This window comes from Crinia signifera, chromosome 3, assembly GCF_055691185.1.
Source record: "Crinia signifera chromosome 3, ASM5569118v1, whole genome shotgun sequence".
Taxonomy (NCBI): Eukaryota; Metazoa; Chordata; class Amphibia; order Anura; family Myobatrachidae; genus Crinia; species Crinia signifera.
Window position 1 is genome coordinate 261,532,365 of NC_139219.1, and position 14,406 is coordinate 261,546,770.

Sequence of the window (14,406 nt, forward strand, 5' to 3'; positions counted from 1 at the left end):
ACACATTATGCCCACTGTAGAAGTGCCCCTTACACATTATGCCCACTGTAAAAGTGCCCCTCACACATTGTGTCCACTGTTATAGTGCTCCATACACATTACGATCAGTTTTGTAGTGCCCAATACACTTTGGGTGAGATTAATGAGAGATTCAGAAAGTGAGAGATTTGGGGCCAGATTCTCTAAGCTTCAAAAGTGATAAAATGGAGAGTGATAAACAGCCAGCCAATCAGCTCCTGTCTGACATTTTTTAAACACAGTCTGTGACATGGCAGGTAGGAGCTGATTGGCTGGCTGTTTATCACTCTCCATTTTATCACTTTTAAAGCTTAGAGAATCTGGCCCTTGGTGAGAAATCTCCTGTTTTTTTAAAGCGGCAATCATTTACACTGCAAAATCAAACTGGTTTTGCAGTGGATACTCTTTACCTAGCACGGCGCCCATCGCGGTTATCGCGGGCATTGAATGCACTAAAAAATCGGGTGCGACGCGACCGACGCGATGCCCGCGATTTCCCATAGGGAACAATGTTAAATGTCTCAATTGACCCGATTTTTCTGTTCAATGCCTCAATTGACCCGATTTTTCCATAGGAATCAATGTTAAATGGCTCACAGAGGCCAAATAGGCACCCTAAAGTGTGACATGGCCCCCACAATTGTTAACGCCATCCCACGATCAACGTGAACCCGAAGCGTGGTGAGCGCAGCGAGCCCGCGAGGGGCGGCAGTACGCGTCCTACGACCTTTTCATACCCCCACTATCCACGTCGGCGTGGAGTTGAGAACAGAATAGTGTGGCGAGCGCAGCGAGGCGAGCGCAGCGAGCCCCGCGAGGGGACGCGGATACCTGTGAAGCCCGCGAAGGGACGCGTTTACCTGTGTGAAGGTATCCGCGTCCCCTCGCGGGGCTCGCTGTGCTCGCCACACTTCGGGCTCGGTGGCTCGCTGCGCTCGCCACACTATTCTTTTCTCAACTCCACGCCGACGTGGATAGTGGGGGTATGAAAAGGTCGTAGGACGCGTACCGCCACCCCTCGCGGGCTCGCTGCGCTCGCCACGCTTCGGGTTGACGTTGATCGTGGGGTGGCGTTAACAATTGTGTCGGCCATTTCACACTTCAGGGTGGCTATTTGGCCTCTGTGGGCCATTTAACATTGTTTCCTATGGAAAAATCGGGTCAATTGAGGCATTGAACAGTAAAAGCGGGTCAATTGAGAAATTTAACATTGATCCCTATGGGAAATCGCGGGCATCGCGTCGGTCGCATCGCACCCGATTTTTAGTGCATTCAATGCCCGCGATGCCCGCGATTTTTTTACCTGCGATGCCCACGATCAAAATCGTGGGCGCCGTGCTAGGTAAAGAGTACCTTGCAGTGTAAATGATTGCCGCTTTAAAAAAACTGGAGATTTCTCACCAAATCTCTCACTTTCTGAATCTCTCATCCTATTAAATATCACCCATTGTGTCTGGTGTTGTATTGCCCCATACTTGTTATGCCCAATGTTGTAGTGCCCCATACACACTATGTCCGGTGTTGTAGTGCCCCATACACATTATGCCCTCTGTTGTAGTGCCCCATACATATTATGCCCTTGGTTGTAGGGCCTCTTACCAAATTTGCCCCCTTTACCTTGACTGCACAGAGGCTTGCATAGCATGGAGTGTGTTGGAGCCGAAGCAGCACTGTGTCCGGAACCACTGAGCACTACAGTACTGTAAAAAAATGCTAAATAAACTACTGCTCCCAGCAGCCTTAGCGCCACCACAGCAAGGACTTCAGGGAGAGGTAGTTTATTTTCCATGTATTGTACTGTGAATAAACATAAAATAAACTACAGCTCCCAGCAGCCTTTTGCAACAGCTCAGCAGGCTTCAGGGAGACAGGCAGGGTTAGGGGGTGCGAGGAGGCGATGGGGACAGGCGAAAAGCGACGGTAGGCGGCAGATGGCAACGGGGCCTGGCAGCTGGCGAGGGCTGGCGACTCTATCGCCAGCCCTCGCAATGATGAGAGGGGCTCCATCTGTATTTAGATTTTTTCCATGCTTTCCCATCTATGTGGACTCAGAATGGGAATTGTTTAGTGTGCTGTCTGCAGCAGTAACAGAGCGAGGCAACAGGTTTGAAACATGGCGAGCAAAGCGAGCACTATATTAATTGGGGTCCATGTGCTAAGGTGTTAGCATTGACACAATAACATGAAAAAACTCATGTCAACTTTTAGTCGACCTTTTGACTGTAGACTGTAGACCAGTGGTTCCCAAACTGTGTGCCTAGGCTCCCTGGGGTGCTCCGGGCCACTTGCAGGGGTGCCTTGGGTTGGTGGACCAGGATCAATTCATATTATTTATGGTCAATGTAACAGGCAAAACTAGTGCTGGTGGCTGCCAATCCTAATATATGTGGACAAACAGGAGCAAATCCTGTCCCTCACCACATAACTGTGACATATAAACACAATGCACTTAATTAAAAAAAAAAAATCTACATTTCTCAATAAGAAACATTTGGCCTAGGGGTGCCTTGAAAACATTTTGATGCTCTAGGGCGCCGTGATTCAAAAAAGTTTGGGAACCCCCGCTGTAGACACATGCAGTGGACACAAGTTGCACTTCCTGTGAACATCAATCAGAAGGTCTACCTTACCATATAGCAACATGACGGCAGCTACAGCAATATTATTGTCCACTATGCTGGAGTCTTGTTTTCTCCTCTACCTTGTGCTTCTTCCTCGGTCTCTCTCTTTCCTAATGACTGTCTCTCCTTGTAGTTTACTTTATACAGGGTCTGGAGACAGCTTTCATTTGGCTGTGACAAACTCCATTATTGGTAGCCATACATTACTGCGAGGTATTGTATGCCTCCCTCGCATGTGATACCCCAACAGCTAGCCACCGGGGAGCCACCGGGCTCCCAGATCGCACATGATATATTGTATGTGGTCCTTTTACATATGATAAATCCTGGGGCGGATTGGTTATAGACCTTACAGGGAAGATTCCCTAGAGGCAAAAACTCCTGTGAGGACACCTGTCAGCCAGTGACTGCCCAGAGTAGTGGCCCTTTTCCTCCTCTTGCCTCCTGCACAAACAACCTTTGTGGTAAGACTGCCAAGCACATTGAAACCAATGGCTTCCACACAGGTGTAGTGATGTATTAATCCTGCCTATATGTTGTTGGTGCCACTCACGTGAAGCCACTTCTAGAAATTTTCCTATGTCTACTTTTAGCTCCAAATCCACCTGAGATATTTCACATGTGATCCCAGTAAGGGCTGCAGAATCCAACAAAACCTACTTGCAGCCCACGCGATCTCCAGCTCCGATCTGATGCACGCGGGACCACACATCGGATTGGAATCGAAGGTTAGGCACATCCAATTTGGGCACTTTTCACCCAATTTTACGGGCTTGAATAGGTTAAAAAGAACCCAAATTGTATATGTGTATGGGGGCCTTATAGGATTTTCACTATCATCTGATTGTCCGTCAGTTAGCTGTAATAGTCTCACAGATAGACCGCCTATTTCACTAGTCTTAAAATGTTCATTCGGTTGTTAGGTCAACAGCAAAGGGTCGACATGCACAATCTTTACATTGACAAAAAGTTGACACAAGCAAAAGGTCGATATACAGTATTGACACATGAAAAGTCTGTTGACATTTGATATGAGTCTTTCGCTGTTTTTTTGTGTCACCTGAGCATGCTGACCCCCAATTAGTTTTCTGGGGGTGTAATCTGCACAATTTACCGTTCCCAATCTGAGTTTATGCGGATGGTAAAGTATGTAAAGTAAAAGTAAAAAAAAAAAAGCTCAAACGGCCACCTTTTGCTTGTGTTGACCTTTTATCAATGTTGACCATGTGTATTTCGACCTAGACATTGTCTGTCAGCTTTTTGGAAAATGGTGGAAGCTGTAACTGTTGGTCAGGCAATTTGCTGGAGAGTCGTTACTCTTATTTTCTCTGGATTACGTCTGCATTTTCTAAGAGTAGAAAACTCTCTTTTCTGGTAAGTAGTATCTCCCAATCATAGCTTGTGGTAGAGTTGCAGCCAGAGGCAGAACTTTGGGAGGCAATGAAGTCATCTGCCGCCGGGCTCCTGCTCCCAAGGGGGCTCATCTCCTCCCCTGTAAGTTTTAATCAGTTAATTGAAGGCCACCAATATCACTTTTGTGGCTGAGTCTCCCTTCATAGAGGTCACACTCTCTTTATTTTAAACATAATATACATAACATGCATACATGCATACACACACATGCATGCATATATTTATATAAGGTGCTGTGTGTGTGTGTGTTTGGGGGGGGGGGGGGGGGCACCAATATTTATTTTGCCTCCAGGCAACTGGGAAGAACTTACGCCACTGGTTGCAGCAATGTCTGTTGTTTTCGTTATTTTTATTACTGTGCAGTTCCATAGCTAAGCTTATAAGCCATTCAGGTATTACACAACGGAAGGGTAATGGAGCCTACACATGCAGCCATTTCGACAAAATTGGAGATTGTCGCCCCATTTTTGAAGGCATACCAAGCCAAGGGACAGCATAGCTGTTGCCATTGTGATCTGATACTGCAACTTTGGATGCTAATACTCAGGAGACATCTCTTTCCTTCAGATACCCAATGAATATTAGCCCTTCAGTTGTATGGTATTGCACAGCCACCTCCCTGCTGTGCTGTATCAAACATACTGTATTGGAATGCTTTGGATTGTCTTTGGATGGAGCAGAACTTGTTGTGTGCCTGTGACTTTTGAAGTGCAAACGACTGCATGGCTTGAGCTCATTTCAGTAGTCTGTTTGGAGCAATATAACTGTTAAATCAATTTTATTACATATTTAAAATAATAATACACTGAAATTAATAGAATAAAGAAAATACATTTATACAGTTAGGTGTAGTCAAGATATAATAAATACATTTAGGAATGCAGTATGATCAGATTATAAAAGCTATTAATGTGTTGTTCCCATTACAGGTTGAGTATCCCTTATCTGAAATGCGCATTTTGGGGATTTTTGGAATATTTTTCCATACTTACCTGGTCCCCGATGGTCCCCCGGTGTCCACGGTGACCCCCGGCAGCCTTCAGGATCTTCTTCATTGTGCATTGCGCAAGTGCGCGGGTGCCCCAGTGACGTCAATGCACCCCTGGGACCGGAGATGCCGCTGAAGAGGATCCTAAAGGCCACCGTGGACATCGGGGGAGGGGACGAGGTAAATTTTAATAAATGGGGCGAGGGGATCCCAACAATCCCCCCCCAAAAAATATTCTGAAAAACCACGGTTTTCTGAATATTTGGGTTTTTGGAATACACGGACAAAGGAGACCCGACCTGTAGTTACTAATGTCACACCCATAATCCTTATTCATCAGAATACTATTTTGAACATAAGTGAACTGAACTCTTTTGATCATATTTTCTATTATATGTATTTTTGAGGCAAATCCCTGGAAGTGTTCTTCATTTGTGTTATTGTCTGCAATGTTTGATTCTTTTAGACAGGTAGATATTTGACAAGCATTCCACATAATTAATTTCCTAATGAGCCAAAATATTTGACTATTTTAACTGAATTATCCCATTATGGGATTGACAGGATTTCTGGAACATTAGGGCCGGGCTCTCATCCGTACAAACCACCATAAACAATGTCGTATTTAGCATCTAGGAAAGAGGTCCAAGGTCAAGCCTTTTCTCAATGAAGTGTGAGATATATTCTTTGACAGTAACAAAGTGATGTATGGGATGTCATAGACAAAATGTAAAAAGCGACAGCAGCTTTTTGGCCACAGCTATTAGAATAAACGGCTTGAAGCCAAAGCTCCGTGGGAGCCAGAGCTACATATAAAACAAAAAGAGTTTAACCCTCCTCATGGAAGAGGAGCTGTCAAAACTTTTTCTATATGATCAAGTATATCAAAGTTCCTACTGTGCAGAATAAATTTAATGGGCTTGGTGTCTCAGATGCAGAGTTCATCATAGAGCTGCATAGTAAAATTCAAATGGGATGTAGAGGATATGTATTTGATAACAGTAGCTATAGCTTTTAAATGCTCATTGTATTATACTACTGTATTGGTTGATCCTGGGCCCATGCAATGCGATATCTAATTAATAGACTATGTTTAGAACAATAAAGGTGGGGCTGCAATGCGGAAAAGCCGCCACCCCCGGTAAAATAAATGCCTTACCCTTCTTTTTGCCGCCAGGACCCGCAGATCTACTTGTCTGTGGTCCCAGCGCTCCTCCTGGCTCCTGCTAATTAAAATTAATTCATACTTATCAGCTGGGATTTGTATCAGACAGACGGGCTTAAGACAATACCCGCTGTGTCCCTTCCCCAAGCTTTCTGGACGGGTGCCGGACTGGGTCCCTGACAGGCATTTACCCGACGTCCGGATCCCAACTGTCAAAACACCGACAGCCGGGTTCCCCCCATAGAGGGAGAATAGAATAGGTGGCTCGCATAGCGAGCCACCGTGCATGCAGCGTGGCAAGCGCAGCAAGCTCGCAAGGGGCTTAGTTGCGCTCACCATGCTGTCTGGGTCCGGCCAGTCGGGATCCCGACGTCGGGCTAATGACTGTCGGAATCCCGACTGTCGGACCCCTGTACCACACCCCTCTGGACACACCTGCGTTGAGCAGACTGAAAAAAAACAACTGATCACCACTCAATGGGCCTTATTCAGGTTCATGCGCTCGCATGCACATACGCAAGCACTCATACAAGAAACAAACACACGCACGCATCCGGCGGAGTCACGCCTATAGTGCTTGCAAAATCCTTCGCACGCAACCATAACAAAAGGGGAGTGGACTTACATTGCGCGTACGTAAAACTGTTCGCTCGCTCCCACACATTTTCTTACGCACACGCACCACAGTGTGCAAACGAACATGCTCTGCTCCCGAAACCAAATACAAGTATGCACGCAGCAAATATCCACTCACACATCAATTAAATGTCATCAGGCTCTTTCTTAAAATTCACCTTACCAACAGAACAAGTTTGTGTCTGCTAACACTTGATTTCTGTTGGTATGCAATCAGAAGTTGTGCTGAGTTAATTGTCTCCCGAAATCAACCATGTATTGGTGTCAATGGTGTGCAGGTGCCATTGATTTAGGTATTCCGTGCGTGTGTTTGGTCCGTACGAATGAGCAGTTCACAAAAAGTATGGTGTGCGAAACTGAAAACCTGCTTTGAGCTTGCGAAAGCTTTTGAGTTTGTGGGGAACAATCCCTCTTGCACTCATGCGAAAGCAAACCCACCACTCACAGTGAACGCCCATGTGTACGCCCATGTGTACGCCCATGTGTACGCCCAGTTTTTCTCATTATAAAGGTCGCGCCCATGCAAACGCCCACAGCACGCCTACTTCCTAAGCACTCGTTCGGACGGCTAAAACTACTCGGAAGATTGCTTGCGAATAGTGTTTTTTCAACTTGCACATGCGCAATGGGAGCAGCAAGATGAAACATGCGAACGCGCCAATGTGAATAAGGGCCAATGTCACCTTTACACGTCCCACGACAATGGGTTGAGTTGTGTTGTATCAATTTTAAATAATTTCTTTAAAAATCCAAAATATTCTTTGATCTGTCAGAATAGTTCATGTACTGTACATGCCATAAACATCCTAGCATCTGATGTGTGTGACCTCTAGCATGTGTATACATCACATTTCAAAACTTACAAACTAAACCTGAAATAAAGACTCGGAGACTTAGGTTTGGCAGAAATTGTTAGCTGATTTATTTTAGCACTTTTAAGCTAGATTAATTTATTAATAATTAATTAATTAATGGTGGCCCAGAAAGAACGGCTAGTTAACTAAGCTCCACCCACACAATCTGCATACGTAATCAAGCCTACCCTAACAAGCGGTATCCGCTCGACCTACTGCATTGACTACCCACCCATCTGATGGGTTCGCTGCCCCCCGAGCGGGAGATCGAGCGAAGGCCTAAGCCAATGAGAGGCGAGCGCACCGAAAAGCAAACATATACGTAGCATCATCATTTGAATAAGAACTAATTCTATTCACCTGCCGTTCTTTCCCGCCAAAGCGGGGACTCTGAGCCCAGAATCCCCGCCCGGCCACCAACCTAACGCACTGAGCTACAACCAGAGATAGATCCTCCAAAATTAATGAACCATCCCTAACCAAATGTACCCCGTTAGGCAGGAAGACCTGATGGCACCAAAACCTAATCCTCTCCTGTGGGTCAACAGCACCTCTGGCAGCTAGAATCCACTGTGCCACCGCCGATATAGCTGCTTCCGAGCCTCATTTGAAGCCTTACCATTTCTAACATCTCTCAAAACGGAGTCGGGGAAACAATTGGAGACCAACCAAGGTGCAGAAAAACCAAGCTGTATTAATGGCTGCAAGATCACTCAAGATCAAGGCCGACAGCTTCAATCGGGACATTTTCCCAAATTGTTGCCTCCAGCTGAAGTACCAAAGACCTCAGACACTGGCGGACGTTCACCTCAAGGAACGCCTCTAAACTCAAGCCAGTACGGCCCTCGAACTCCAAGCCACCAGACTAACAGAGAATTCGCAACCGGCCTACCCCCAGATGAGGCCCAGCCGGCTGCCCAATACACAAATGAATGTTCAACTATGCACACTCTGAGCCTATCCTTCCCCATACCTCTAAAGGAGAAGCTATAAGAAGAGACTAGTAGTATTTATATTAAAGGGTTGACCTAAGTATAATAGGAGGATCTGCCAAAAAAGAAAATAAATTTGTTCTGTTGAAGCACAATTTTAGGTGCTTAAGACATGCTCCAATACCAATTGAAGCCATACCAGGAAACAAAGATGGAAAGAGACAAACAGGGGGAGGGCAAGGTAATGGAAGGGTATAAGGAAAAAACGGGTGTACTCGGCCGGAGAAAAAACGACTGGACCTGCTGAGGGACTCTTAATTGAGACTATAGCCGAATCAGAGTGATCAAATTCAGTCCGTCAGTTCAGGCAAAAAGCGAGAAAACTCCGGACGCTGGCCCAACAGCAGAGCGTAGCTAATCCCCGAGTAGGATGGACAAGGATGGGGGAATAAACAAATGACCTCAACCAAACACATACATACAAAGCGCAAGGACCTACAGCGCAGTAGGTGAGGCCTAATGTACTATTTAAATTGCGGAGCGCCATCTTCCTAGCGATTTAAAGCTCGACAAGGCCAATTGAGCGGCTATAGCCGACGTGGCAGCCCCAAGGCAGTGGGAATGGATTCCAAATTCCCAATGGAAACTCGCTGGACAACGCCACTTCGACCCAGCAAACTGACATCAGGTCATCAGAGAGCCACCAAACTGCAGGAGCCAGAGCCTGCAAAGGAAAGCCTGACCAGTGTATAAATGTTTGCCAAGGCCACTGGGAGGATGACCTAGGGCACCACAGGAACCAAGGACACACTTCCGCCCCCAGCCATCAGATCCATCTTGGCCGCCTAATCTTAAACCCCCGAACCCCGGGGACTAGTCGGATATCTGATGCCAGCAAAAAACGCAGCGCGGGTCCTAGAAAGCACTACCAGATAAGACACCCGAGGGGCACCATGCAGCTGTAGCAAAACAGCAAGGATAGACTCCTCCCGGACAATAGCGTATCGTAAGCAGAGTCTGCGCAACCCTAAACCTAAACCAGCAGCAAGCAAAAGGTGATGGGGTGGTGGGGAGGGCATTTTTTGGAAAAATCAAGAAGAAAATACCCATTAGGTCACAGGTCTTCAACCCGTGGCCCCCCAGATGCCGCGGAACCACACGTCCCAGCATGCCCCGACAGCCTTGGCATGCTCTTATAGGAAAAAATGTGGCAATGCATGCTGGAACATGCAGCCCCACAACATCCGGGGGGCCACAGGCCGAAGACCCATGCATTAGGTAATGCGCCAGTACCACCCTGAAGTTCCCGGCACTAAACATCTTCTAGAATAGACAACATTAACCCCAACCCCCGCCAACCTGACTGCGCAGATCAGCGAACCCAACGCCCGGAACATACGTTCCCTAAATAGAATTGCGAAGTGCAAACATTGCAGGGCGAGCTGCCCCTAGCCCGCGCAACCAAGGAGACCCGGCCTACTGGGTAGATGGCTGCAGCCCTGCATTGACAACTACTAGAGCCAGCCGGATCCCAACCTGCCCAACTATGGTATACAAGTGAACCAGATGATGGGATCCGGCCACGCCCGCAGCGGCCCTTATTAGTGAGCGGCAGACAAGTGACCCATGGATACAAATGACTTCAGGTAACAGAGGTAATACACAGCGGCAATCTGGATTCCCAGAACGGACAGGTAAGTAACCGCTCCTCCATTCCAACCTCAGCAATTAGCACACCAAAATGTTCGAATAGCGAACGGAAACCACCCAGGAGCCTCGCGCAGCGTTCAGAATAAGCAGGGCCAACAAAAAGCAATTCCTAAAGGTAGTGAGAGATCCAGCCCTGCCACGGGGACACTTCAACGCCCCAGTGTAAAAGTGTGTAACCCCTTAAATTATGCGCGAGAAATGGAACACCCCATCGGCAACACTTGACGATGAAGTATTCTTCGCCTCTCCACAGCAGATCCGTTCGCTAAGGCTAGTGAATAACAGGCCAAAGGTGTTATACAGTAATCCTGATTTATTTATTCATGGCATTGCTGTTATTTAATTGGTAGTGGTGATGTACATTGTTCCCATACTACGTAGTGCGTTACAGGGGACGTATGCACCCATAGATTGCTGCCTTGAACTTAAAGTCTATATTTTAATTCACCTGGACACGTATGCCCACCAAAACTCATTTCGTTCTTGGCATCCAATAAATTTTAGAAGTATTATTGTGGAATATTATTATCGAAAATAATTATTATTACTGCAATGCTAGAGATTTTGCCTTTCTTTATTTTGCTGCTTGTGACACATTCGAGAAGCAAATATTTTGATTTGAACGACCCCTAATCCAGATATGCGTCCGTAGCATAGCCTGGAGCGCTGGAAATTTTTAGAAGGGAATATTACTGTGCGAGAACACAGCGTTGCCCATGCGCTTACCTGATGTGTTCTGCCGCCAATCATGTCACCTTTCCCTCACTCATTGTAATTTTAGCATTGCAAAGCAAATGACAGGTCTTGTACCTTAGAATACAGCTAATCCAAGCTTTAGAGGCTGATGTTCCTAAATAACTCATTAGCTGGTACTGCGCTTCCACCGCCATGTTATGTAATCTATTTATTCTGCAGTAATAATCACACTCTTCTGGAGAAATACCCTGGAGAAGGATGGTCCCTGAGCTGAACTACTTTATTAGGAACGCTGTATCTGGGGCAGGGGTTCCCAATCTTTTTCTAATTGCGACACCTTAGAGTATCAGAATTTTTCCAAGGCACCCCCAGGCCCCAAAAATATATCAAATCAAGTAGATTCTGTTGATATATTTTTCTTAGGGTCAGTTATGTGGTAAAGGGCAGGATTTGCTTCTGATTGTACACATTTTATGATTGGCGGCCACCAGCACTGGTTTTGTCCAGAAATAATTGAACGTAAATAGTTTGAATTGGTCCCGGACCACCAACCCGAGGCACCCCTGCCAGTGTCCTGAGGCACCCCAGGGAGCCTAGGCCCATAGTTTGGGAACCACTGATCTAGGGGTTGAGGCTGATCTAATTGAGACATAGGAACACAGAGCCTGGGAGGCTTACTTGGACTCGTCGGTTAGGCTGAACAAGTACATAAAGTCATCCTTCTAAATTTACCCCCTACGGCTCTCACTTAACGCCTCGATACCTGAAGGACTGCTGTGCATTCGCAGAGCCCAACCAATGTCAACCCCCCCAGAAGGGGAAAAAAAAAAGGGGGGGGACGGGGACGAGTGAGAAATGCCAGATAAGCTGCCCAACACAGGCTCAGCCCCCTCACCTGAAAATCCAGGCCGCGCCGCCCATGTACCAACATCAGCATCACTATCCATGCCCGCTTCCATAGCCGACTCCACTGCCCGAAAATCCGTGGGGACCTGACGTCTGAAGATTCAGGCTGAGCAGCCCATGTTTCATCATCTGCATCGTCCTCCCCGACTTCGCCAGCAGTGAACGAATCCTCTTCGCTGTAGTCCAGCTGTGCCTCAACATCTGTGGGAACATGCAAAAAAAGGGGGGGGGGACCTCGAGGACAGTAGGCCTCGGTCACGTATGCGGCTCTGTGCAGAACCATCACCTCAGAGTGTCTCCCTCTCCATCATGGCAACAGTTGACCCCATATCCCTGAAAGCCTGCAAGAATTCTGAGTACCCTGGAATGGGCCTCCTTTGTGCCCCCTGAGACCAATCCTCTAACTGTCTGGGACCCCACCGTCTCCCGGGGCAGAGTATTAACAATGGGCACCAGAGCCCCAGCAACGGAGGACACTGCTGCGGACAGCAGAGAGGGGTCAAAGGAGGTAGTGGAGACTCCAGCCGTGGTTGCAACCGCAGACCCTTCCACGGATCCAGAGCGCACCCCACCGGTGGAAGCCTGCCATTCCCCCTGACTCAACCCCCCAGAAGCCCGTGCAGTAGTATGTCCCCTAGGTGGCAGCGCCTCACAGCGGGCCGATGAGGGCATGTAAATGCTGCCCGCACTAACCTGGCCCACGCTGCCCGACCCCTAATGTTCGCAGCTACTGTAGCGCTCACCTACAACACCGGGCCTTTCTCCCCACGGCGTCCCACCCCTTGGCTCTAGCCGCCCCAGGGCCTGAGGCAGGCCGCAGCGCAGGAGCCTCCAAGGCTTCACCTGCAGCCGGGCGTCTACCACAAGCCCATCCAAGAACGGGGACCAGAGACAGGGATGATGCCACAGCGTCTGTTCAGGCCTCCTTGACTTCGCACAGCATCTACTCAGCATCGCAGGGGGGTGGGTGGCCTAATCACGGCTAATTAGCATATGCCGCGACCTAATTAGCATATGCCGCGACCTAATTAGCATATACCGCGACCTAATTAGCATATGCCGCGAACTAATTAGCATATACCGCGACCTAATTAGCATATGCCGCGAACTAATTAGCATAGGCTGCGCCCCTTGCGGGCGCTGTGAGAGTCCCTATTTGCAATCTTCAGAAATTGGGAGGTATGCATGGCATGGTAATAGTCAGGGGAAGCACTACTGAGGCAGCAAAGCAATGTATCAGCACTCAACTGAATACAGTTATACACTAACTGGGGAGCTCAGGGGCACAGGTCCACTCACCAGAAAACTTTCAGGAAAGAGAGAAATACTCCTCCCTTTCCTACCCTGATATCCCAGCTAACACTGCCCTTTCACTAAGTCCTTATTGGACCACCGAGTCACATGCTTCCCTAGGTCACACAACAGTCTTGGATGTTTAACCCACTCCATGCCTATTGCAGACATTACGTTATTCTTTTTTCACTTTTTCCTCACAAAATGCATCTTATTCCCAACGTGATGTAAATCGGATGAACAAGCAGCTTCTGTTGCTTAAAGTGGTATATGGAATGTCTATATTCTGAGTGTCCTTGTGTACTGTATCTGCATAAGAAATGTTGGGCCTGATTCTTGTTTGCAAAAGTTAATTCTCTCTTTATAGAACAAAAGCATGTGCATTGCAGGTAAGGCTGATGCAACATGTGCAGAGAGAGTTAGATTTGGGTGGGGTGTGTACTTCAAACTGATAGCTATATTGGAGCGTAAAAATAAAGCAGCCAGTATTTACTCTGCACAGAATCAAAATATTACTCTCTCTGCACATGTTACATCTGCCCCACCTGCAGTGCACATGGTTTTGTCCATTAGAGAGAGAATTTGCTTTTGGGATTGAACCAGAATCAGGCCTGTTATGCTACGGTGTTTTACAGGATGTAGCATAATTTGGTATGCATTTTAGTCTCATACAAAGATATACAGCATGCCTATATTTTCTCTGTAATTGCAACTGTATGCATACCAAATTATGTTACTGTATTTGCCTAGAAAACATGGTAGCATAACATTTCCTACGCAGATACAGTTGCAGGGCTTTTCCCAGAGGAGGGTAGGGGCCAGCCAACAGTAAATATCCACACACTGTAGTGGCTGTAGTGGATACAGGGTGGTGAAGAGCTCTAGGGAGAGAGAGGGCGGAGCAGCCAGAAAGGATGGAAAAGATGCCCCCTCCCCCCATTCCGTTTCCAATAATTTGTACTAATAAGATTTTTACATTTGTATTTTAAATGTAAAATTAGTAATGTATCATTTTGTTTTAATCAAAGTTAATAATCTGCATACACAATAATGGAAGTGCAGTCTTACAAAGGATGAGCTGCATGTTATATAGTACTGTACTGCTACAGCGATTTCTGTAACCATCCCACGTGAAAGTGTGCTCATGGGAACATTCCTGCAAACGCTGATTATT